Genomic DNA, 26,863 nt, shown 5'->3' with positions numbered 1-26,863 from the left:
CCTCCACCTCGAGAGGAGCCAGTTGAGGTGGGCTTGGACATCTGGTTCCGGGCATGTCCCGCTGGGTAGAGGCCCCGGGGAAGACCCAGGTTACGCTGGAGAGACTAGGTCTCTAGGTCGACCTGGGAACCCCTCGGGATCCCCCCAGAGAAGCTGGAGGAAGTGGCTGGGGAGAGGGAAGTCTGGGCATCTTTGATTAGACTCCTGTCCCCACAACCCGGTTCCGGATGAGCGGAAGAAGATGAATGGCACGTCTTAACCTCTTCAGACTATTTGAGCTATTCCTATTCAAAAATAGTCAAAGGACTAAATTAGGCAGAATTACTTACTGTGATAAAATAACCTAAACTGGGTTGTCCACATGTGGATGCCAGGTCTTCAGAGATTAGGGAGAAAAAAAGAAAGGTGCCTTGGATAAACAATGCTATGCTGAATCTCACATCTTGATTACATGATTTTTGTGTTCCGTGGTTTGTTGACATGTGCACAGATGTAGCGTAGCATGGGTGCATGCTGGGAAATATCAAACATCTACATGTGTCAATTCAACTTTTCAGAGTCTAAAAATTTCTGTTAACAGATAAAGACATTGGATTCTTCTGTTTACACATTCACGTAAAAAATCAAATAACTGAAGTAATCATATGATGATCAGAAATTTGACGCATGTATAGACGAGCTCACTGCACTGATAACCTTTTGGGCTAGTTAAAAACCACCACTCACTAAACAACTTTGGCAAGTTGTACAATATTTGAGGAGGTCACTTCCCCGTGACTTGAATTCATTGCAGAAAAACAACTTTTGTGGTCTTTTTGGAAGCCTTCAAAAGGTTTTCTTTGAATATTTGCTGTGTTTTCATTCAGTGTCACTTCAGTTCTTGTACCTTGCTATTTTCAGATGATTGTGTTTGTTGGTTAAGTCACCTAACAATAGCCTAGAGTATGAACCACTCATGCATAAAAGTGGCACTTAACTCCAGGGATGACCCAGTGCAAAGGCAACAATGAAATCAGCTTGAAGGTGAGCAAGCTAATCTCCCAGCCAAAATCCATTTAAATAATCCTCAAATTCCCATAAAATGATGCAACAGTGTCAGGCACAAACTCCGTTTCCACACCTTTCACATAGTGAACATCTACAGTACTATGGCAGCGAATGTTAGAAAGGGATCAAATCATGATACAGGTTATATTATGCATTAAAATAAATTAAGTGCCATAGAAAAATTGATGAAACACATAAGAACTCAGACCCATTTTTCCTGAAAAATAAAATTATGTAGAATATACCACAGAACACATTTCTGATATTTTTCTGTTACACTGACATCATCATGGGTTTGTATGGGTTGAGAATACAATTCCTTCCTAAAGTGACACTTGAAATTCTCCTTAAAGACTCTTGATTATTAAATCAAAATGTGAATTTGCTTGGGCACTAATTTCAACTTTTTTGCAATGAAATGCAGCAGCTAGACTTTTATACCAAAATGATCCCCTCAGGTTCTGACGTTCTGAGGAATTTTTTTTTATCAACTTTAAAACCCATGCAACATCAACAAAATGAGATGTACCACTTTTTCTTCCTTATGTTCCTTTTTAATGTGTTTAAAATGACAACAATTGGTCAGTAGATGAAGGAGTGGAGGGTCCAGAACAAGGACAAAAGATTTTGGTGACACTAAGAATGTATTAAGACTGGACACATTTGGGTCACTTAAAGTGAACCAGAGTTTGTTTCCCTTGATAATTCCAAACAAAATTTGCAGTCTGAATACATCCAAGTGGTTCCTGGTCTGGGACCACTTAGTCACAATGCTTTTCACATTGTTTCGCCAACAATCTATAGCCTATGTGATAAACACTCATCAGCGTACCTTCTTAGTCATTGTCTCCTTTGTAATTGCCTTGCAGCATTTTCTCTTCTGTACCAAAGTATCAAGTAAAAAGTGTCATACCTGACTTTGATCCAGACGTTCAAAATTGGTCAACAAAACAAAAACCGGACAAAAAGCAAAAATCCTCCTTAACTTAACCAATGAACTTACAGTAGATCAATACTTCTAAAGTCAGCAAGAGCAGAGGACATCCTGTCAGCAACGTGATACTCAGTAGGAGAAGATCTTAAGAGGAAAAAGTGGCATCAAATGCTGGTGGAAGGCAAGTACAGATTTGTCTTTATGGGTGTATGAAGGTGACTTCAGAGGGGTGCCTGAGAATACACAAGGTGCCATGGACAAGGATCATGCATTAAGTAGTTTTTCTCCAGAAAAAGTCAATTGGGGCATATCCAGCATTAGGATAGTGACCAAAGTTGGTAGGATGTTTCATATCAGCATCACTGACTGTTTAAACCAACAGTCAGGGTGCTGGAAAGATTAAGTTAAAAAGTAGGGAAAGGTTGCAAGATGTGCAAAAGTAGTTTCTTGGATGAAAAAAGGATAGTTGATCAGATGTGAAGGTTTGGAGTTTTTTTTTGAAAATACACATGGGAGATGAAGGGAGGCAGAATCATGCTTTTTCAAGAGCCATTTTCCATCTCTCCAGATTTGAATGGATGGAAAGGTGACGAACTATCATGTTTATCATCTTCAGGGGAGCTTCATTTCAGCACTCTGTAAGGATGTAAAGTAAGCTTTACATCAGGGGTGCTCAGACTTTTTTGGCATGTGAGCTACTTTTGAGATGACAATGTCTTGAAGATCTACATATATATACATATTTATATGTGTGTGTGTATATTCCAAATATACAGCAACTATCACATGTCATGCTCTCCTGTAAATTTGCACTGAGTGAATTTAAACACGCAGGTGAAGTGACGTATGTATCAGAAGATGTTTGATTGGCCGTTCTGCATGTCAATCAAGTCCCGTATGTCTCGGTGAGGATTTTGATTCGCTGACAGATTTTTTAGAAGTACTTTTTATTTTTTTGGTTATTTATCTTTGCTGGCCTGCGATCTGCCCTTATATCCTTAAAGATCGACCCGTCGATCGCGATCGACGCAATGAGCACCTCAGCTTTACATGAATGCATAACCAAGTGCTGGAATGCTTGGCAGCAGCTATAGAAGGGAAATGCATAGAAATGAATGTGGCTAAGTGGAAAAAGAAGCAGGAAATTACAACAGAGTATTAGGGCCATCAAGAAAGAAAAAAATAATGTATTAGTATATGAAAATTGATATATTTTCTCATACTTTTATGACTTTATTCTCATAATTTATTTTATTATTACAGTATTTTTTCTTTCATGGTGTGTGAATGGATCAAAATTCCACTTTGAGGTAGTTTATATTGAGAAATGAACATTAAATTACACTTACAAACAAAAAGTTGATTTTACATTTTATAGGCCCTTTAAAGAGAGGCGCCTACAGAAGGTGGGTAACAAAGTAGCCAACACTGTTGCAGGTTGTTGTGAGTTCTTGTGAAAAAACAGCAACCGTACTCTGTGGGTGTTGTCAGGCATATTCAGGGTTGGAAAACACTGGCTTACTCCATCCAGGTATCTATCCTGGACATGTTTACTTTCTCATTCACTTTTATTCTTCATCTTTCTTTACATGTTTTCACCTTTGTCTGAGAGACCCGCATTTAAGCCATGTGTTGAGCCATGGACACACTGGTCATTTGACGGCATTTGAAATGGCCCACAACCCCTGGAAAGATAAAATGATTGGCTAGAATTGTAAAGTAAAACTGCATAGAATACAAGTTATTGCAGTGTCTGAAATGAAGCACCAAAATCCTTAAATTATGAGAGTACCATATACAGCTATAGCGTGATCGACCTTTTGATTGGAAGAATGCAGGTTTGGTTCCCACTCTGTGTGCCCATGTGTCGAAGTGTCCTTGGTACTAAGTATACGCCATTTACCATTTACCAGTAGTACCATATACACAGGTACCGGTACCAACATGACACAGAGTGTTGGTACTGTTCCCCACTGAAGGTCCAAATACCTGCATGTACCTTTTTATTTACTAACTGCTGGCATCTTCACTTGAGCATTTTAGAATACAACATGACCAAAAGAAAAAAAAAATAAACAAGATTGCCATGGCTGAAACCTAGGGGAGCACCCCAAGGCACTAATAACAGAGCACCTATCCAAGCGGAGGGTTTTTTACTGACTACTAGAAGGCAGCTGTAATAATGGAAACTAGAACAAAAATAACACAACAAATCTAAGATATTCAGCATCTCAGCTCTGGATTTGAAAAGCAACCAGTGTTGTTATCAGTTTTCCGGCAGCCGTGGTTTGTCACCCTTGATTATTTGTAGCACGTGGGTGATCTGAGGAACCGTGGATTGAAAGCAAGGAAACTGCAGGGTGAAGCAACAAGCTGCAATATCATCTATCATCCTCATTTCCACTTTGTCAGATGACCACCTGCACTGTGAAAACGCTGTTGTTCTGCGACACCGCTGACCCCGCAGTTAAGTAAGGCTAACATAGTGTGATGCGTTTTGGGATTTGTTCCCTTGATCTGGTTGTACCGCCTGCATAAATTAGGGCCGTGTTCCATGACTCCCCTGCAGAAACCCACACTGGCAGAGCTCCAGCTCAATCACATTGATTTTCCATAACAATATGAAGAACACAGTTCGCTGCTAGGGATTAATGAATTGCATCTTCAGAGTCATTTTGGCAATCCTAATGAAGGTAGATGAATATCCCTGAGCAGGCCAGCTGTGTTTGAATTGGTGCTGACTGTGCCAGGGCACATCCGTGTTGACGCTGAAGAAAGAACACAAATACTTCACATGCACATAAATCTTCCTTTGGTCTGTCAGATCATTTTAGTAAAAACATATGATTCAACGTGTGACATTTATCATCATCAGATCCAGGGCTCTTAATCCTGTTTCTTCTCTCCTTTTCTGTTCTCATTTTAAAGTAAACATGTTTACTATAGATATGATTTATTCAGAAAGCATTTTGGCATCTTTTCTGCAGAGGTTTTGTAAGTTTCACTGCATCGTGTCACAATTAAGTAGCCCAATGACTCAAAAATGCTCACAAACAAACCCTGAAAAAAATCTGGGAATTTATTTACAGAAAAACTCAAACTACACAAAATAAAACAAAAATACAAGGATTAAAGCCTCTAACAATAGCAAACAAAGTAAGGCTCTGCTGTTGCCAGCTGGTGGGGTGGGGTTTCCATAGCTGGACGTCCACAGCCAGTCAGGTGCTGCAGACAATTGATGCTCCAATCTGCAAACAAATATAAGAGGGAAAAAGAAACAAAAGAAAAACAGAGCCCCCCACTGCAGCAGAAAACAAAAGAACGTAGAGACTCTCAAAAAGTACAAAAAAACTAAATTACAGCCGCAGCCATAACACCAGTTTTGACTTGTGAAAAACTGAAGAGACAAAATTTCAAAATAAAACAAAAACATTTTTGTGCGAAATTTGGTTTTCACCAAATACAAAAGTGGTTTTGACCCAATATTATCCGCAGTTCTGCCTTTTTACTTCATCAGCCAAAAAAAGAGGTGGAACAATGTTCTGTAAATAGGAAACATAGCCGGAAAAATTAAGTGACTTAAAGAACAACTTCAAAAAAGCTCCAATGATTTTTTTTTACATGTTCGTGTGGCATTTTTCTCATGATGGAGGACATTTATGAAGAAAATTCTGCTTAAAATTCAATTTATGAGTGTTTCTTTATTCAAATAACTGTGAATCAGATAAAAACTGATGTTTGAAAAAGCTTGTAGCTATGATGTAGGCACTACAATCCACGAGCAACAACTCACTGCTCTACTCCATTCCAATGCAACCACTTACAGAGGACTAGATCCATTCTTATTTTACTCATCCAAACTGGCATCTGGCTCAAAACATTAGCTTTAGGTTTGGGAGAGGTTGTAAGCTAGTGGGAGAGATTGTTAAAAAATGTATGTTGGGAAGCAGAGGCAGGCTCACTCCCTGCCAACAGTCCCGACCACAACTCGGAGGTGAATTTCTAATAAACTCCTGCCGCTCTGCAGAAACTATGCCACTGAAAATGACACAGGCCTTTTTGATTCTGGCTAAAATACAGCCCAATCATAATTAAAAGACCACAAGGAACACTTTTACAATTGATCAAAAGATCATCAGATCTACAAAAAGTCCGTTTTTATTGCTGTTTCAGGAAGATAATGTATTTAAATAAAGATTATACATTGTTTTTGCATTATCTAGATAGGTAGAAGCATCTGACACATTTGCATACTTGGTCAAGAAGATGCTTACATTAATTGCAACAAACAGGCTAAATATCCATAGTTTGGAAAGACTGACTTCATCCAAAAAGGATTAAAGCATATATTTAAAATGGAATATTTGGTGGAACAAAAATTCATTGTGAAAATAGGTGGAATTAAATGTAACTCAAGTAAGAGTCTTGAGAATCTATTTTGTGGATGCCAAAACTCTGCATTCTAATCTGTTCTTTAGCTGAGAGACTGCAGCCCGTTCTAAGATAGTTGACCAACAGACAAAGTGGCGGTGCCGCCCCTGAAGCTATCCCAACATCAAGGGTACAAAGTGGAACCGACTTCATCTTCCAGACTGTGTAGACTTTTAAATAACTCGGTGTAACATTGGTTTTTGCGGCTTGTACCCCTTGATTCTCACAGTACAGCAGTTTCGAGACATTTAGCAGAACAACTTATTACCGAGGGGTTCATGCATTTTTCTTTGTGATGAATAGATTAATGAAATGGAAATGAGGGAAAAACTCGCTGTGACATGTTTTCTCTAATAGACGGGCAAGAAGTGGAAAGGAACTATTTTCCATCTCGGCATGAAAGTATAAACTCACACAACTTGTCAGATTTTCCTGTCTCTGTAGAATATGCAGGGAGGCAAAGATGAACCTATTTTTTGTTCTTTTTTTTTTTAGCTCGGATAGATAGACAGAGAGAAGAAGAGCGATGGGGAGGGGGTTAAAGCGATACCCCAATTGGCTTGCTTGTGGCAGTCTTCCCACACTCATTGAATCTGCGATTCTGACAACAGTCAATTCAATAAATCTACATCTTAAGCCCAACTTTTGCTCCTCTTTCAGGCCAACCGTGATGTGAACACCGACTGTAGAATAATCATTCGTTGAACTTTTAACACCGCCTCTCTTGATAAGCAAACCTTTGAATTATTTTTCTGCTTGGCTGTCCCTGTGAAATAGCTCTTGGCTAATGCAAGCGTGTTTCCAGATTCAGTTAGTCGAATATGTAGCTACAAGTAAAACTGCTGTGCTTACATGCACGGATGTGGTGCAGTGAAAAAAATGCAGCACAAGCTGGATTTTTTTAATGCATATAATAGAGTCATTCTTTTGCATCTTTTTGAAAAATGTTTTTCTCCACTAATAAAGTCTCCGTTAGGTGACATCATGCTTTGCATCCTAACTGTCTGAAATACAGGTGTACAACAATGCAAAAAAAGAAAAAAGGAGCAGCAAATTGCAGTTTATGGAGCATATCAGCTTCTTTGTAGCTTTATGAGATGCACAGGACACTAATCCAAGTGATGCTGTTAAACACATTACAGGCATAGATAAACCTCTGTCACACTATCTCCCCTAATCTTCAGTACTGATGTCTCAACATAGATCAGGTGACTGTGCATTGTGGATTTCACCCAAGAGCTCTTTTTCTTTGCATCCGTTCGCCTGGCGCTCGCTGTATTCCTCCGTGCTTCCAGCATCTTTTATTTTAGCTTTTAAGGTACTATTATGTTGTTGGGGGGCTGTTCTTAAAAAAAATAAATAAATAAATAACAAAAAAATAAAAAACAAATAGATAAAAATGATATGTCTTTGATAAAAAAAACAAAAAAAAACGAAAGGAAAAAACAAGAGAAGACTGTAATTTGCATTGTGGCCCGTCTGAGTATGTGTGTAATTTCCATTGAGCTTCCCTGCTTTTGCAAGCTGCTAAAATAAAACGGAGAAAACATGGAGGAGACCCGCATGGAGGCTTCATCCCTAGTTACCCAAGCTGGCTGGAAGCAGCGTGACGCATTGCTCACAGGCAAACGAGATGAGGCACTGCTGGAACCGAAGGCAAACAAATCGACTTTTCACACTTGCATATGTTGTGTTTCTCTCTAGCAGACATGGGCGTGCTTGCGTGCATGCAGACATGCATCACGGAGGGAAACAAAGGGGGCAGCTATCCCCGAGGCCACCTACATGATACACTGAACCTTGTATGGCTCTTTGTGCCAGCTTGGAAAGGTCTAACATTCAGGTCAGAGCTGGGAAGTGCATCTATCTTTCGGATGTCAGGGCCTAGCATTGATGGATGCCCTGAACTGTTGAGCTGTGGTGGTCAGGTGACAGATATCCATTAACAAACAGATTGCAGGGCTTTACTCCTTCATGTACCATCAACAAGAGGTGCTGTTCTTTATTATTTCCATGCCACAGATAATAAATACTCATAAACCTAATGAGGCTTGATTACTGCTGCAATCTTTGCCTCATTAGGCTGATTAGCTGCAATAGCGCAGTCCTGTGCATGTCAGTTTTTAAATGTACACTGTAGTTTTTTTCCTGCGGCCAAGTGTGACTTAGACTAAATAATAGATTGACTCAAAGAAATGTCTTTTTGATCGCTTAAAAGATCAGTACAACTGACAGTGTTGTTGGACTGTATCTTTTTTTATTTTTTTCTACCAATGTTGCACTTTTAACCATCAATCTACACTGGTTTTTGTTTTATTTTATTGCATTAACAAAGCTGTTGTGTTGTATAAATAAAAAAATAAAAATAAAAAAAAAACTTTCATTACAACAGCTCAGATAAGCAACTCTGGATCCTGCATGTCTCCTAATTTACAGTCATTGTTGGTAGAGAAATGTCCTTCAATGTCAGCGTGAGTCCTGTGTTTCCTCAGACAAATCAACAGAGCGGGCGGAGTTGCTGACCCCAATAATTTAGTGCATTACTCTGGACATTTTTCGATGCTGCGGAAAGTGCCCATTTTCCCCCAAATCGTACCTTGGCCCCTCCTGTTTATTACAGGTTTGTGACCCACGCCGGGCCCTCCTGAGCAGGGGAATAGGGGGGGGTGGGTGGTGTTACACACACAAAAAAAGAACTAGAGGTCGCGGCAATGACGTGCTGCTCTACATCCACATCAAGGGGCCTGACTGCTGTCAAAAGAAAGTAAAACTTCCAAATGCCCCAAAGGAAACGCCTGTCCAGTCGGCAAACTGGTTTTGATTAATAGGAAAGGTTTCTGTAGCTTCTCGATGATGCAATCAGGGTTGGCCAATTAAATCTATCACACGCAATTAAGATAAATTAAGTTGCTGGCCTCGTTTTTGCGAAATGTATGACAAAGGAACTAAACTAAAACCAAATTAAAAGAATAAAATTGTATCAAGAAATATAAACAAAGAATTTCATCTGTTTGGGTCTGACCCTGGTGCCTTGCTTGACAGCCATGCTGCAATCTATGTGAACCAAAGATCACGTTTCGTTCTCGTTCCCCCCATTCATGTGAATTGACGTTTGTTGGGCCCACTTTGTTACCTGGCTAGCACCTTGAATGAGCATGTGAATGGGTGTACAGATAAATTTACCTATTTTTATTACCAATACCCAGCACTCATTGATATTTTATTCTTTATCTAAAGTTTAAACAAAAGTTTAATAGATATCTTCTGTTTGTAAAAATATATTGTAGTTATTGAAAAAAAATGTCTGCCTGTAAAAACGTTTTGTATCTGTAATAAGAAAGTTGTGTGCCCGTAAAACTGTTTCCCAAGAAAAAAAAATTGTCCCTGCGTAAAAGTGTCTGGTTTGTCTGAGTGGGAAATGTCACGTGCACACATGAGCATGCACAATGATCTACAATGACAAACCCAATGTACAAGTACAATTCTTTAGTTTCTCAATAAATCCACCAATCAGTAGCCTTTCACCATCACCCAATTGGAGCGCTGCTTAGTACAGCCCATCAGATGCATGATATCCACAAGAAATATACCCCCCCCCAAAAAAAAAAAAAAAAAAAAAACATTTGAAGTAGACAAGATAAAGTAGGGGGAGAATTCCCTGAAAAACTAAAATTGATCAAGCTTTTTTTTTTTTTTTTTTTTCGTGGCAATGTCTTATTGAAATACATCACTTACCATATTATGGATCTTCTGCCATTGATCTTGTATCCTTCATGTAGAATGAAGAATTTTCTTTTCCTGGCATGGATATCCAAGCAGCACACTGATTTGGTGATGGTAAAAGGCAGCTGTTTACTTGATTTATTAAAAGAAAGAAAAGAATTGTAATTGTAACTTGTGTTTTTTTTAGCGTAGATCCATACACACTTGTTTATACGGTTGACATATCACACACAGAAAGAATTGTTACAGATGGACAACTTTTTCTACAGTTATGTAACAGTTTTACAGACGCACAAATTTCTCGTTACAGGTGCAACCCTTTTTTTTAATGGAGGGACAATTTTCATTTTACAGACGCACAAATCTCTTATTACAAGTGCAAAACGTTTTTACGGACATACAGTACTTTTGCAATAAATCTAACTGCAGACCTGCATACTGGATGAGCAAATCTGTGCTTATAGAGATGGACCTATGTCTCTTCATTGTGAACCCCCTTACATTACTCATGCTGTCCGTTTGTTCAAAACATTAAATATTTTCAGATTTTGAGTTGTTTACCTCGTTTAATGTTTTTTAGTACATCTTAGGAACTAAATTAAAGAGTTTAAGATAGGATTCTAAATAGGATTCTGGCTACAGAATACCAGGACAGAAATAATGCTGACTGACGTTGGTGTTACCTTTTTATTACTTGACTGTTGTCTGTATCAAACAGTATATTGTTATTCAATATTCTGTTCACTTAATGAGGATTTAGCTGTGATATAAAAATCATTATCATTATTTATTTATTGTGTCTTTGAGTAGACTGTTTAGAAATATGTAATCAAAAAGACTCTTGGAAAATGAACACACTATATAGCATTTAGGAGAAACTTTGATCTTATCTCTGTTAAATATGTTGTCTTTCTCAGAAACATAAATTTCAAGTATGGGTTTTGAAGATCTAACAACCCAACTGTCAGGCGCCTATTTAGTCATCTGAGCTATAGTCTCCCCTTTATCCTCATTTCAAGCCTCCACATTAAGTTTAAAACTAAAGGGAAACTAAAGTATGAATCGTTGCAGTTTCTTAAATGACCATTGGAGGCTGGTTTCAAATGAACAATTTCTCACAAACACCAATGTTAAAAATGTCAAACTTTCCACCCAATAAAAAAAAGGACCAGAAATTTTAAGTGAAATTTTAAGCTTGTCTGTTCCTTTAGTTTTTATTCATGAAAAAATGCTGGTTGGTGAAGATTGACTTTATGAAAGCTCAAATGTGTGCATTTTTGGGGGGTTTGTTTTTGACTTGCAGTTGAACTCTCTTCACTTAGACTCACTCAAGCGACCATTATTGGGTTGGGTGTAGTAAATACCAGTGAATTCAGTTGTCCTACTTTAGTCTTCAGACTTCTTTGGGTGATTCCAGAGATGGTCCAGTGTAATGAGTCGATAGTTTGAAATCATATAAAGCAAAAAGTACAGTCTGCTTCACATTAATTCAGATCAGTCAGCAGTAAATCTAGATGGTGTTTTGTTATGTAGAATCATTATCTGTCATACTCTGTCTTTTTTTCTCAACCTTTTCTCTGCACACATTTGCACAAAGAGGTATAAACAGGTCAGAACCAGTCAGGATCTTTTCCAACTAATCTGAACGGTTGAGGCTTTGAATCATTCAACTTCTAACAGCAAATGCAACACATGCTTTTCTTCCTTTTTTTAAGTAAATGTGCGATGTGATCTCCTTGCCTTAGCTCTAATGAGGATATTTGTTCTTTTGCGTGGCTTTTATGCTACCTGCAAAAAAAAAAAAAAAAATAACAACGATATATTCTCCTCTATCCAATGTGAGAGTCACTGAGCTGGAAATAAATCACAATGTTTCTTTTCCATCTCATACTGGGTGCCTTTGCAGAAAGGTCTAACCCTTTGCCCCTCAAAGCCATCCAGAACAAAAGACACCTTCTGCGATGGGGATTAAAATATCAATTTTGTCTGCCGCAATTTGCCATGACTGCCTCTGAACACATCACTCCCTCAGACTTGGCCCCTCCCTTCTTCCAACTCTGCTGTTCAGCAGCTATATTTACAGGGTCACAGTAACCTTACCTCCCCATTGATGGTCATTTGTTTTAAAGCACATACAAACATGTCCTCACTTTTTTGCACCTTTTCACACAATCTATTTTCTTCCTTTATGGATTTACCAAGCGGATCTGCAACATCAGCTACTATGTATTCATTCATATATGAAAGGCAAACACATCGCTGAATGGCTTGTAGATAGAGATGGAGGGATTAAAAAATATGGCATTGAAGCAGAATAGAAATAACAGATGTTTGTCATGAACAATGTTCTGACTTATTCAATAGAGACTATGACTGTTGCCCACTATCTTAGTCTGGTGGAGATGTTTAAATTAAATTTAAACAATAATTCATATTAGCCTAAAATCTTTTGTGTAGGATAAAATATAATACATTGTTCTGTGGCTCAATGATTTTTGACTAAACCCCTGACCAGGTAATAATCCCCATTTTTTAGGGGTATAACGCTTCATTTCAGCAGCAATTGATATATGCCACACTTCAATCTAAATGGTATTTTCCATTATTAATAAAATGGATTTTCTTTCATTTTGAAATAATTTTTTATGGTAGCCTACAGGACTCTTCGATCAATGACTTGCCTCTGACAGATTGATCTTATTTTGATCGTAGGTACAGTAAATTGATTCATCAATGAAGTTGATTAATCGTTACACCGCTACTTTATTTGACATCCTTTTTGTATTACTCTTTTTATTTGAATATAATTCAGCTTTTGTCACAATGATAATGTGTGATTCATTTTTTTATTTACTGTACATATTCAGTACATAATTCATGACAGATAAACTTTTATTCAAATTTGTTGTAAATATGTTGCCAACATAAACCAGCTAGTTATCAGCAAAGATCAGAATTGAACTAACTGAATAGTGTCAAACCCCCTTTTTAGAGAGCAACGCAACTTAAGCCATGCTGCCCGCGTCACCTGTCAGTAATTGAACACAGAAATGACCTTTACTGTCATGTCTGGTGTAACAGAAAGACAACATACAGCTGTTGAGCACTTTCCGGCGTTTTAGAAAATGACCTCAAAGGGTGCTGAAAGTAATACCCCAGTGAGAGTTTTGCCACCTATCAGAACATCATCACTTACAAAGCAAGAATGTGAGTACGGTCCCTCACTGGGATCATGAAACTCCTATGCGACAACAATGACTTTTTATATTTACGTGCGGTGGGGGAGGACAGCGAATGAGGATGGCTACATTGATCTAAGACCCCAAGGCTTCATTTTCCCATGGAGACAGCATGGCTAATTAGGCTAGCATGTTGACTGTTCCAGCACAGCTGCAGCGAGAGATTAGACAGACAGAAGCTGCCAGCTGTTCCTCAGTCGCAGTATCACTGGCTAATTGAGACCAGGGAATGATCATGGAGCTTGGCCCGTGTCTGTCGCTCACATCCTGTTGTTCAGAATGTGTCCAAACTATATCATCCCGTGATAAGGTTAATCAATAAGACTACTGTGGAACACAAGACCTAATTAAAATGTAAATTTTCCAAATGTAAACGACTCAGTTGTATCATTACAAATTAAGGTATCCTCATGAGATCTGGTTGACTTTCTCCTTGATTCAGAATGAGTCAATCTAGAAAATGGCTTCACATTATGATTCAAAATCACTATCTGAGATGATCCAATAATTGTGAACTACATCAATTTTGCCTAATGTAAATATTCAATCATATTTAGTGTTTTTTTCATTTCTCAGCGGATTATTTTTTTAACCAATTTCTCTATTTTTATTGTTCCTGTTGTTTTTATTTTTTAAATCACACAATCACCATCTGATTTTTCAAATGCTGGAGAAGCTCAACTACACAAACACCGAAAATAGTACTGCCTATAAATTATTGAACTGCATTTCATGTCGACATTTATAAAATATTGAAAAGGAAAAAAAATGTCTTTGTTTGAAACCTAATGAGAACTTTCAAACAGTATGAAACGTTAAACAGTATGAGTGTGCGGCAAACACACAATGCTTTTTTGTGGTCCACTATCCTTCACATGCTTACGACTGAAATTGTTTTTGAGCCTTTTAAAAACGAGAAAAAATCATCTGATAAAATGTTATAGAATTATTTTACTATTTGGACTGAAAACAACAACAACAACAAAAATCCAACTAAATCCAGTCATTGATAGATATTATCTACACTTCATAGCCATGAATGCTGAGAAAACCATTTGTTGGGACACGTCTGTCCACACGCACACACACCTTCAGCCGCTTGTGAGCCTCCCCATCTCTGACAAACCATTATGTACAATCCCGCCACTGTATAGTGCTGTCAGGAGCCTGCCAAAATAATCTCTTCTGAAGGAGAATTTAACTCCATACCTTCTGGCACAGTGCAGCGATGCAAGTTAATGCCTTCTGTGATAACTAATGGGAGAAACTCTTAAAACTTCAGAGCTTATAATAAGCTTGTCAGCTTATCATATTAGGCATGTGAGCTTATAACATTAGCATTTAAATGTTCCTGGGTATACAGTAAAGTGATTGGAGGCTTTTCCATTTTGGCTTCACCGTTGAGAAGGGAGGGAGGACGAAGGAGATGAGGTTGTCTTGGGGATGTGTTACGGATTGCCAGATCAAGTCTCGCCATTGTTAGCGCACTCAGATGGATTCACAGGTACGGAGTTATTAGGGAACAAGCGATGTCACGCCGCACTTTTTAACTTCTATCAGTCAACGTACAGCTAAGCTTGTAAAGTCAGGGGGAAAAAAAGGTCTGCATTGTAGTGTATGGAAGTAATTTGGCTCAGTCTCTGCCCCCCAAAAAAGCATGTTAGTCTCACACTGCGTTTTCTTTCAATCAGAGAACTGCAGGGACATGTCCAGGACAGAGCTCTTTAAATATTGTTTCATGCCCTAAACATGTCCACCAGTTCATCCTTTTCACTTATTCATGAGCAATTTCCATCCCACCATAGTGGTTCTAAATTAATGATCTTTCCTAGATCCAAGTAAGCAAGCAATTTTAGGATTGACAGAGATTATTAAACAAAACTAATTATACTCATTGGTACAGAACAATAATATCCTGCATGCTAAAGTATTAATATGGGAGATTAAAATAGGCTTATCTATTAAAAGACATAATATTTCATTCTATCCAGCAAGAGGAAATAGGTCTAACAGGAACCTTTTATGTGTGAGGAAATGGGCAGCAGCAGCAGCAGTTGATCAGTTATTCATTAAATATGCTTTCCCATCAGATAGAGCATCAGCTGTGTACTTTTCACTAGGCAAACACCACTGATAATTTACCATGGGGCTTTGGCTTCACCTTTTGAAGAATTATATAAATAATATTCTGACCTGTTTATCGAGCCGCTATGCAGTTCTTTGATGGCCGACAATGTCTATAATGTACAGTACATGTCTGAATTATACAGATAAGTGCACACTTTAAATAGTTTGTTGTGGGTATATCTCAGTTAATCCCAAAAATATACAGTGTGTATTGTTGACTACATACAATAATTGACAGATTTTTCTTTTTTATATCTTTTATTTTTCTAATTAAGATGTTTCGCAATCCTTTCAATGAATTCCATGACAACATGTTTTCGAATATCCTTTTTTGAGCTATAGATAGAATATATTTAATTAATATATATGATTATATTTGGCATTTTTTGTTAACAGCAGTGTTTATTTAAGATGCAAAAATGTTGATGTGATGTTGATGTGATGTGACAAAATGTGATTTTCTTTTTAGGGAAAAAAGCACCTTATTTACCTACAGTCTCAACTTTGATCCGCACATTTTTAACATTCTGCAACTGTATTATAAAAAATATACAAACACACACACGCACACACATATATAAACAATACATTAAAAAAAACACAGTATATTAAATTTTCTTGTCATAAAGTTTCAAAAGTTCGCTAAACTTTTTCCCCCAAAGTGTTTTTTATTTATTTAATAGGAGCATTTTTGAGCCATTTTGAAATGAACAGAAAAAAAAACTTAAACTGCCTCTAGAGCAGTGCTTCTCAATTATTTTTTGCCAGGCCCTCCCCAGGAAAAAGAAAATGTTTTGCGCCCCCACCCCCACCCCCCACCCACACTCGCGCAGTGATACTATATTAGTTTAGTATCTATAAAAACTGTGTAAGTATACCTAACATTGTATCTTTTAACATAGACAAAAGACAAAAGCAATAAAATCCACTTTCAACAAATATTAACTTTATTTTGCCACAGAAAACCTGTTCTATTCTAAAACAGGAAATAAGCTTAAAGTGCCTGAAATAAAAAAAAAATCTGTCAGTCCTTATTTAAACTAGAAACATTTTGACCTACTGAACCATTTGATGCTGAGAAAAAGATTTCAATAAATAAATAAATTAAAATTAAATGTAAATTGATCTGAGACATTAACACAGCAGCACCTAATATTTAACGTTTTTAGTTTGAAGAATTAGGTAAAAAACATTGTGCTGATTTTTTTTTTTTTCTAAATAAAGGATTGTTTATTTATGATCTCATAAAGTGCAGCTGTTTTACTGCATTACCTGCTGTCTTTATGTCAAATACTGACACCAACTAAACGACAGGCAGACAAAGAATACATTGATGGAAAATACAGACATTTCATCAAAATTTAAATTTTTTTCAGTTTAGAGCTTAAGGCCTCTTGTGTTGGACAGGTTTTACTGTTACATTAGGGGTTTATGGATCTTTTGACAAACAGTGTATGTTTGTAAAAAAAAAACTTTTGTATTTGAGGCTAAGTTTTAATTATAATATTCATATTTATTTGCATTTCTTGTTGGACAGGACAGAAAAGGAAAGGAGAGGGACTGAGTGGGATGTTAGAGATGGGGTAAAAGGGGTTAGGATGAGGGGGAAGTCTAGATCATGCTAATAAGATACGTGGCTCCGTAATGCCTGTATCAAATATGTAAAAATCACTTATATAAGTTTACTTGTAAGTGAATAATTATGAAGAAAAATATTAAACAGACTAGCCTTCTTCTTAAGGATTTTTTTTCTTTAATTTACGGTGTTCCCTCTGCACAATCACCCATTCATAGCCAGAAACAGTAAATCACATTGTCATTGTCACTGGATTTTAGTGTTGGTAAACTGTAAAGGGGAGCCAAAGTGAATCTTTAGGCGATAAGTGCTTGTTAAAATTCCAAGTCTATGAAAACTGTTGTCTCTTTGTTTAAAAACTCACTTGTACTGTTAAGAAGATAATCTTCATTGCCTGAAAAAAATAGAAATACAAAAACTTCTTATTTTACTCCGTTCGTAGGTCGTCCTTTGCACCTATTGAGATAGCTGCATGATTGGAATTCAAAAAGATATCAGCATTCAACATAATCCCACACACTTTTCCTTTTAAACTTCCTACAGCTTTTGTTTCTTTAAGACTCTTGTAGTCAAGTTCTTTCCATTGTCTGGCGTTAATGAGCGATCATGTAGGTCATTAATTACTTGAATCTAACTATTAATTTGCTGACTTTTTTTCAAATGCAGTTGTTTATGGAGGAAATAGCAGTGGATAAATGATATTTACTTTTTAAAATGATCATTTATCTTTGATTCCAGACTTATAGAACCTGATTATGGCTTTCACAGCACTTAGGCTGATAGATTCAGAAAAAAAGGTTCTGCTTTTGACTTTGTACCCTAGACTGAATGTGATACAGACTACAGCAGCTTTGACCATATCTTTTCAACACACTGTGGTTTACACGGTGACCTCGAACTGTTCGTGGCGAGCTAACCCAGAAGTGCTGCCTGGCTTTTAATGAAAGTCAACCATACAAGCATAGGGTCAAACAAAGAAGGTGAGGGTCTACTGAGACTTCTGTGATCCCTAGATCCTTAAAAAGAAATAGCAAAAATAAAAAAAAGAACAAAATGACATTATTCTGCACATGAGCTGTACTATGTCACCTTTAAGACTCCTCCTTCCTCCCATCACTGCTTTTAAAGACCATTCGTCATGAATATTAATGATTCAATATCAGAGCTGCATTGATTAAATTATACATGGATCAATGGGGTTAGTGAGTGAATCATCAATAGTTAAAGATGGGCCATACGTAACTCTTCCTGCAAAATGTCTGTATCCTTTTAAGTGAGGGCCCCATCAGATAATGAGCTGCTTAATTGCTCTGGATGACTCCTGTCTCTTGCGTGTCTTATGATCTGCTAACATGCAGTTTGAAAACAAGAAAAGTCTCATTAATTACTAATCAGATTCACCTGATGCTAGATCTCAACAGCTCTCACTTGATGATGAAAAAGTTTGTCGTTTCTCCTTTATCTGATGTTAGATAGAAAAGACTTGATCTAAGCTTTTTTTCTTTTTCTTTTTTTCCTTTTACAAAGAAACAAAACCTTGTGTTTTTATATATTTATTTATGCTGCACTTTATTGTACTCCATTTTATTCTCATTCTTTTATATTTGAATTTTTTTTGGTTACTTGAACATATTTTGATTTAAATTTATAATATCACCACTCCAAGGTTCCTACAATTTTGTTGTATTATTTACAATGACACTAAAGGCTTATGATTCTGATCTTAGAGATAATAAAAATAATAAAAGCAAAAAATGGACAATTCCTTTTTTTGTTTTTTTTTAAATAAAGCTGTTAAATTGTCACACTATGTGTATTAGAGGGACTAGAAACTAAATAGACTAAAGTTTGATTTCTTGCACCATACTTTTAATGGGGTTATTCTGCAGTTGCATAGTAGAAAAGTGTTAAGCAAAGCTGAAAACAAGTCAGTCATTGATGATTTGAAAAATAGGGATCACATTCCCCAACAGACACGTGTAACTTGTCAGAGCATGTTGCTTTTTCACAGCCGCATTAGGAAAAGGTTTAGCATCCTCCTGAACACCGCCTCATTTTTCTTCATAACTCTGCAAACTGGTAATAAAGACAGCTGGTGTTAAAGGGTGTAGAGCAGTTTATCATAACTGAAAGCCTCCTACTAGCACTTAACAATGTAGATAAACCGGATGAGGTCACTATGAAAGTGGTACACATTTGTAATATTTTTAAATAAGAGTTTCTTTTATAACCAAAAATGTCCTGCTTTTAATTAGAAAAAGCAACCTGAAAGTGTGGTTTATTTAATCTATGTTTACACAACTGTTGGAATTCTGAGCAGACATGTGTTAAAGCATCTCAGCACATATACAAATACTTCAAATAAAAATAAAATCTAAACATTGGAATGTAATTTGTAAACTTCAAAAGCTTTTATTCTATTTTTTTTACTGTTCTTTCCAATCTGGATTATGGATGACTCATTCCATGCTGTAATCTAAATTGACCCTCTGTACAGGATGTTAAATAGTATTTAAGTTAACCATTTCTACATGTGAAATATTCTGACGGACCATTAACACACAAACATCCCTCTGTCCACTTCAGAGGTCCAGTTGGCGCAGGTTTACATGCCTCCCTGATGGGTGCCCTGTGGCGTGCAAATCCTTCATCAGCCCAGAGCACTCAGGTGTGTATTCAAATCAAAATGACAGACAAGGATATTAAAGCTCAATGACATTTTGCAAACCTTTGATATTACGGCTGGCTTTTATTTCTTCGGGGACTCAAGCTAAAGCTCTGGGGAATTTGTCCATTTCTGAGTCCCTGCATTCGTTGGCTGTGTGGCTCCACGGTCGTAAAGCAGCATGTGACACGGCCATTCACTTCACGCCATTGTGTATTTGCCTCTGTGCTAATTAGTGCCACTGTAGCTCAGGTAAATGCTATGTCTAGGAGCTGACTACACTCTGCACTTTCCATGCATGATTTGGGGAAAAAAATGTGAGAGATCACAGTGTGAGTCATTGCAGTTATGGATGGTAATTCAGCCTTAAAGGTTCTATACCATGCACAATCAACTTTTTGGAGCTTTTAAGTGTATGATATTGTTAAGTACTCACAAAAACCAAAAGTGGTTTTCCATTCACACATTTCCTTTAAAACCCTGCTCTCTGAGTTTCAGGCACTCCCAATCCATGAAAACAAGCAGGATCTCTGACGTACATAAGTGAGGAACAGCCCCTTCCAGGAAGTGTCTGCGCTGCGAGCACCGCCCTCAGGCTAACACACAATTTCCCATTTTTGCTGCTGAGCTAGCGTGGGCAAACCACTCTTATTTCATGGACACAACATGCACATCCATCTTTGCAAAAGTTTGCATGTTTGTTTTTATCGTGGGCGAGATGCAGACATGCTGCTGAGGCCGGCTCCAGGATGACGTCATAAATGGGCAGCTCCCACAAAAGTCGGTGCCTGAGAGATTGAGGTGTCTTACTTCTGGGTAGGGAAAAGAGCTCGCGGAAATAACTATATTTCTTAAAGAAATCGTTTTTTAGTGTGCCAAAGGTAATATATTATTTTATATATGGATATAGTTTACTCTGAAAGGCTTAAGAAAAGCATGCTATAGGCCAGGGGTCGGCAACCCATGGCTCCGGAGCCACATGTGGCTCTTTCATGCATCTGTTGTGGCTCCCTGTGACTTTGGAAAATAATGAGTATTTTATAATAATTAAATTTTATTTTAGTTTTTTCATTTTTCATGGCATTTCAAAGGCGCTGCTAGCTCCGCACGAAGCACGAGCCACGTAAAAAAACAGCTTCGTAATGAGCTCGTATTTATCGGGCGAGACCTGCAGAGCTGATAGCAGGGAGAGGCACGCGGGGCGGCTTCAATAAACACTCCGATCTTCTGCCGGGAACTTGACGTGCCGTGGGGCAGAGACCAACTCCCTGATGACAGACTGAGAGTTCGCGCCAGCGTTGCCAGATAGTCACAGGTTTCCAGCCGAAAAGTCATCTGAAAACCGCCAGACCCAGCCAAAAACCGCCCAACACAGCTTTTGTTGATGTTTTTTTTTCATACTGGACTGATAAAATAAAAGATTTTTCTAAATAAAAGATAGTTCAGACTAAAAATAAAATGTGTACAATATTGAACATTTCTTCAGCAGGCCGCCTTCTTCCATTCATTTTCTTAACCCGCTCTATCCCCGCAATAACCTGCGTCCGGCTCTTTCATCCTTGTGCTGCGCTGGAGCGACCCGACTATCGTATTTAGCACTCTCTGTGTAGGACACACTGAGGAGCGCAGGGGAAACCAACTCTCAGCTGCAGAGGATATGAACAGGTGAACAGGTAGAGAGGAAAAGCAGGTAGAGAGGCGGAGGAGGGGCTTTGGCTTCAAACTCTGTCAGAGAGATGCAAACACGGGCGTCAGATTCAGACGCAGCTTTCCCTGCAGGAGTTAAAGCAGAGACTTTCTCTGGGATGATTTTATGAACTCACACATGGAAACATGATTACCAAGTAGAACTCTTCAAAATAATAATCCTGATCTCTCCACATTCTCAGTGTCTAACATGCATTGATAAACACATCGCTCCATGGAGCGATCAGACCAGAACCAGTAACTCCTCCCAACGCGGCCGCGGTATCATCCTTTAAAGAACATAATGTGCATTTGCAGCGGTGTATGCTTCAGACGATCTCCGATTGGCCAATCTCCATGTCAATCAAGTCCCGTACTTCTCAGTGAGGATTTTGATTGGCTGGTGGATTTTAAAGAAGTACTTTTTTTTTTAAATCTTTTCTGGCCCGCGATCTACACTCATGTCATTGAAGATCGACCGCTAGATCACGATCGACGTAATGAGCACCTTTGAATAATATATACATGCATAATATATATAATGATGTCAAAACGGGTTGTGGCTCCGGGAGCTTTCTTTTTTATTAGGGGCGGTCCCAAATGGCTCTTTGAGTAAAAAAGGTTGCCAACCCCTGATATAGGCCCTCTAAGCCTTGTACACAAGGGGCACATGAAATGCATTCTTGAACGCACTAGAAGTGCACTTTTAAACTCACTTTTAGCATGGTGTCCACACTGGACTGTCACGACTCAATACTATCTCATGTCTGTCAATAACAGTTGGAACAGGCTTGGTGGAAAATATGGTGCAAATTTGTCAAATCTTGATCTAGGCTTTTTCTTTCACAGCTCAGTTCCGATTTGTGAAAGACTTGGTGTTATAGAACTGCAACCAGGCAAAAACAGCAATTATTAATTTCTCCTCTATGATCAATTTTTAAACGTTTGGCACTTTCATGATTTAAAAGGGACTCCATCCATATATGTGATTATCAAATCCAAGTCCCCGATTGGTCAAAGTTTAACCTGGTTTAACTTGCAATGCTCAATAGATGCACTTTCTGTACTAAGCCAGAAAACAGTCGTAGAAACTTGCACAGCGACACGTAGACAGAAGAGTTTTGAACACGGAAGCCCGACCACGCTTATACACATGTTTGCATAGACTTTTTATTGACAGTGGCAGCTTGAATGAGCGGTGCCCATGGCGGTGTGATCATAGATTTAGTGCCCCAACATATTTGGTCTTTAACAGAAAGCTCCTGAACTGACCTCAAGAGATTTTATGAAGACTTACTGGATGATTTACTGAGGCCTTCAAGCCTGGTGCAAGTTTAATTAGAAATTAAAATTCACTGCTATTAATTCAGTGGTTCTCAACTTGTTATATAAGCTTAGACAAAAGGAGAGCAGAAAAAAGTGTGCGGTTCAGTAGGAACAAAGATAAAAGTGAAGACTTTTTTTCCCCTTTCTGTAAGTATTAAGAAAAATGCTCTTTTGTTTAGTCAGGTGTGGAGGCCTGTGGTGATTAGGCACTCATACGGCAGCCATGGCTGCTGCTGGAAGCCATGCAGAACTAACAATAAGCCTGATCTCCATGGGCCAATTAGCCTTTGGAGTTCCCATGTAAAACCTTTTATGAAGAGCCTGTGAATAGAGGCCATTACAGACAGAGAGCCGTGCCAGAGTAGCCGCTGTGTCTCCAGTGGATATCTTCTTCCCTGTCCAGTCAAGCCTGCAGTTGTGACAAGCAACCATTTCCTGAAACTGTACACAGTTGGGATTAAAAAAAAATGACACTATGCCCTACTAGACAACCAATTACAACTTCTAAATCAAAGTTTCATCGACCATTACTGTGGGCAGATGAGGTTGATTGAGCCCACCTCAAATCCTGATTATAGGCTTAATTTGGCAATAAGTCAGTGATTGCGGTGCTCATTATGTAATGCATCTTTCATTGTTGGAGACCTTGAAAGTTCCAGAAAGAGTGTAAAATTTTCTTTCAGTTGTTCAGCTAGGACAAATGCTTTAAACTTCAACTTTTTTCAGAGGTCTTCAAACTATTCTTAAGAGGACGAGCATTTTTGTCCCAGCAAGACTTAAAGAAGGTGCTCCCAAATGCTTAGAAAATATGCAAAAAAATGATCCGTCCCATGTGTTGTTGTTTAAAGGAGTATTTGGTTGGAGTTTGAAGAACCTGCAGCTTTTGATTAAGATGGGATGTGAACAAAGCTGTTGAGTTTGCTGTTGCGTGGTGTTAACCCACATGGGACAATTGTGTGTGAGGTCCCCGAACTGCAGTTGCAAATGAACGTGCGCACACGCGGATGTGTCCTTCACCGACTGTTGTCTTCACGGTTTCCCATGACGACACACCTAATCGCAGCAGCCGACGAGCATCCCTCCCCGCTCTGTGCTTTCTTCACAGCCCAGCTGCGGCTTTGAGTCACATTTACTCCGGGAGGTAGACCACAACCCCCCTCCCTTCTTTTCAGAAAACAAGTGCTGAACTCAACATGAAGGAAATAATTTCTAACACCACGTTTTTCATATTTTTCTATATCCCTTTGAGGCACCGAGCTCCAAATAACGGCTGGGGTAACATCCTCAAAGTTTGGCATTTCCAGTGAGGATTAAATACGTGGAATTTGAAGGCAGAAGAAAATGAAAAACTGTCTCGCCTTCATCAAAGAGCAACCCTGCCATTATTAGCTGTGGAGGAAGAAATATGCAACTTGACAGAAGTTAATATTGCCTTCTGTTTTCCTTCTTTCAAGTTGTCTCTTTTCTTCTCAACTTGTTTCTACTGTAACAGTGTTAAAGTGTATTAATGACAGTTTTAATTGGGATTTTGCTAGACATGGTTTCCCATTAACTTTCCAGAAATGAGCGTCTCAAAATAAAGCATAAATTTAAAGATAAATTGGGATGAACTTCATATAAAAACAAAGAATTACACTAAAATAATACTAAAAAAGTGAAGTACTTTTGAAACTATTTTTACTATTATATACCTAATGTAAAAAACCACAACTAGTGCTGTGTTTTGGCAGGAGTCCACAAACGTCACCATATGGTTTATTCCACTTTATCCCAAGACTGTAAAATAGGCAATATAGCTTTTCTTTAAAAGATAAAACTTAAAAAAACTTTCTTTAAATACTAATACAACTTAAACAATATTGTATAAAGTACCTTTTTATGTATTTATTAGAACTTTAAGAATCAAACATACAACCTGTTTTATCCAGGCAAATTTTAAGAGTTTTTTTTTAAATAAATTAGAAAATTTCAATTCTGTCTAGTTTACACAGCATCATTTTTTTCAGTAAAAAAACAAACAAAAAACACAAAAACAAAGCTTAAATGTGCCTTAACAAATAATCTCTAGGTATTACTAGGAGAAAAAGGAAATAAAGTGCTCTGTGTTTCCAACACTGCCTAAATATACTTTATGAGGTAGTAAATGGCTACTGGATTAAACAATCAATAAAACAATCACCAATCCTAATATGACAACCTCCATATTTCCATTAAACTGATTTGCACACTGTATTTTCGGTGCACTGGATTATTGTCACAAGAACAGGCAGACAGCTGGTTCCAAATGCAGCAGGTTTATCAGCTCAGCCAAAAGTCTACAAAGCTAAACCAGGGTCAGGCTGGCAGGGGTCAATAGCATGGGAGCATTAGAGAAGAGACTGGAGTAGTCAGGGTCCAGGCGAAAGTCAAGGCAGGCGGCACGCAAACAGAGTCAGACACAGGGTCAGGAAACAGGAGATCAGATCCAAATATAACGCTCGGTAATGAAGGCAGAATGGCACAAACAATACTTCGCACTGAGCTTGATAGCTCAAGTATGCTGTGGTTGATTGAATGGATTAAGAGTCAGGTGTGCGGCATCCAGGTAGTATGCGCTGGGGTTGCTGGGAGATGTAGTGTGGCTAAACTCTGGGGAAGGCTCCTGCAGGTGACCAGAGGGGAAGACAGAGCTCTTACTTCTGAGAATTCTAAGGTACACTGTCAATAAATAATCTATTTTAGAACTTATGTCATATAAGAGGCGCACCAAACTATAAAATGCATTAAGCGAGACAAAAGAAGACACGTTAGCAGTGTCAGCACCTTCAGACAACAAGGTGGAAAAGTAAAAATGACCTTTAACCTGTCTTTGATTATCATAGGCTTTCTGAATGCAGGCCCACAAATCGTAATGCTAACAGAGAGTTTACAGTCTCACTGAGGTAACAGCAGCTACTTAGCCGACACGCTAGCATCATCTTTCATTCAGAACTTACTGGTCTTAATTCCACTTCAAGAGTCGGACAAAGTTGTTGAGTCTCGATCAGTATTCCTTGTATTCCTTGTTCTGCAAACTGACAACATCATAACTTTTATTTTGGGATGTAACACCAGTGAACAGGAACTGGTGCTTTGATTGACAGATTGTCTCATCTGTTATGCTCCAATTTGATTGGTTAGATTGTTGGATCAAAGCAGTGTGGACCTAATTTAATTAGATATTGTGCCATGAGCACACACAGACACTCACACACATGAGGGATTGCAGTGTGGACTTTGTCAACATGGTTTTTAACCCTTGGATTTTGGGGTACATTGCTGGTCTTTCCGAGTCAGAGGGCTTAAGTCCGACTCAAGTCACGAATTACTGATGTGAAAGTCCGAGTCGAGACCAAAGTCGTCCAATTCATGACTAAAGTCTAATTCGCATTTAAGTCATATGACTGGAGTCTAAATCTGTGGGCAGTAATGTTTTCAGGTAAATGATTACTTTTGATCTTCAATAACAAACAATTTATAACCTGTGACAGCTTGGAAGTAACTTAAAAAACACTGATGAAAATATGATCATTGAAGTGAATTTGATCTCTTTTTTTTTCTCATCAAAGGTTTGCGGGAGAAAAGAAAGCAGAACCAGTCATTTGTGATTTTTGTTTTGTTAACTTTCCCTTATGTCGGATTTTGTATTCAGCACAAATAATGAAGCATCTTCATTTGACTACAGCAAGTGGCTTCAAATGCCAGTGAGGCAGTTAGCTGTCAACTTACTCATTTTGCTGTGATTCTTTTCTGTAGATGCACAGTTTCTGACTAAACACTGCAGCAGTTGGGAAAAAGAGAACTTGTTTTTCATTAGTCATAGTCAGTTGTTTTATATTTGCACAGTTCTTTATTCTCTATACCTGAATAAACTTTAGCAAATCAACTACTCCAGTTTCTTATATATTTTTTTCTACTGAAACTAAAAATGTCACTGTTACACAGATAAAACCACAAAATTTCATTTCACTTTATTTCATCATTTTCATCATTTAAAAAGACAAATTTAATGAAGCAGATTTGAACATTTTTCCTCAGCTGTCAGTCCACTGTTTAATTTTTCATGATAGTTGTTTATCAAATTTATTCAT

The sequence above is a fragment of the Oryzias latipes genome, chromosome 10, assembly GCF_002234675.1.
Source record: "Oryzias latipes chromosome 10, ASM223467v1".
Lineage (NCBI taxonomy): Eukaryota > Metazoa > Chordata > Actinopteri > Beloniformes > Adrianichthyidae > Oryzias > Oryzias latipes.
The sequence above is the reverse complement of the archived record's forward strand: the minus strand, read 5'-3'. Positions refer to the sequence as shown.